Here is a 1,289-nt window from a genome sequence, read left to right on the forward strand (position 1 = left end):
CCAGGAGTATAAACTGCTCCAACAGGAGCTGGTGACCTGGCATTGGTCATACCTATGATTCTTTGTGGCAGAGGCCTGCTATAATGCTGAGGCATCTGCAGAGGCCCCTGTTCACCAGTTCTTGCAATCATGCCATAATTATTTCAGACATGTCACTCACAGTGGAGGCATGAGTTTATTGAAGGGATAGGCAACGGAAAAGGGGACACTCTCCAAGGAGAGAGTGGGTCCTCTCAGAGAGGACTTCTGGCCCTCCAGTTTTATTGGGGATCTCAGGGAAGTTTCCAGAGAATCCTGCCCAGCTTCATTTTTTGACATTTGACTAACAGCATAGAAACTGCAGAGACCCCCTGGAAGAGAGGATGATATGGTGCTCACAGAGTTAGAGTTTTTAAGGAAATGGAGTCCCCCAGTTTCACCTCAATTTCCAGCCCCCTTAATTGGTTTATTTCCCTTTGAATAGCCCCTGCAAGCTCTTTTATTTATTTTTTTAATATGGAAGTCTTCACGAATTTGCGTGTCATCCTTGCGCAGGGGCCATGCTAATCTTCTCTGTAGCGTTCCAATTTTAGTATCTGTGCTGCTGAAGTGAGTGCCCCCTGCAAGCTTTCTCTGTGAAGGTCTTGCTTTCTTGGCTGCCAAGGCAGGCATTGGTGTTGTAACACAGTTTTGATAAAGGATGGTCCAGGATGTGACTTGATTTTGAAACAATAATTTTTCTCAGAGGCATGTAAGATGGCTGGGGGATGTTTTTAACCTTCTGGGCCCCCATCTTCCAGTTGCTTGCCCATCAGAGCTCCCTGTGGTTTTCAGTGACCCTTCATTTTCCTTTCCCTGCTCACCCATCCATGAGTGATTAGCTACCCAACATCAGCTACTCCAGAGACTGAGGCAGGAGAATTGCAAGTTCAAAGCAGCCTAAACAACTCAGCAAGTCCCTGTCTCAAGATAAAAAAGTACTGGGGATGTAGCTCAATGAATTCAATCCCCAGGAATGGAAGGAAGGAAGGAAGGAAGGAAGGAAGGAAGGAAGGAGGGAGGGAGGGAGGGAGGGAGGGAAGGAAGGAAGGAAGGCAGGCAGGCAGGAAGGAAGGAAGGAAAGGAGGAAGGGAAGGAGGAAGAAAGACATACTTGACTATTCTAGGTATTTCACGTAAATGGAATCATAGTATTTGCCTTTTTGTGACTGTCTTATTTCATTCAGTATAATGCCCTCCATGTTCATCTGTATTGAAGCATGTGTTAGAATTTCCTTCATTTTCAAGCCTAAAATATATTCCATCATGTCT

The 1,289-nt window shown here is 45.5% G+C and overlaps 1 non-coding gene across 1 annotated transcript; it reads right to left on the reverse strand.

Moving 5' to 3' along the window:
* Nucleotides 1–489: 489 nt before the first annotated feature.
* Nucleotides 490–596, reverse strand: LOC120887768 (U6 spliceosomal RNA). The gene has a single exon (XR_005731094.1). It is a non-coding gene; the product is annotated as a U6 spliceosomal RNA (small nuclear RNA).
* Nucleotides 597–1,289: the final 693 nt, after the last annotated feature.

Source organism: Ictidomys tridecemlineatus, chromosome 10 (genome assembly GCF_052094955.1).
Source record: "Ictidomys tridecemlineatus isolate mIctTri1 chromosome 10, mIctTri1.hap1, whole genome shotgun sequence".
Classification (NCBI taxonomy): domain Eukaryota; kingdom Metazoa; phylum Chordata; class Mammalia; order Rodentia; family Sciuridae; genus Ictidomys; species Ictidomys tridecemlineatus.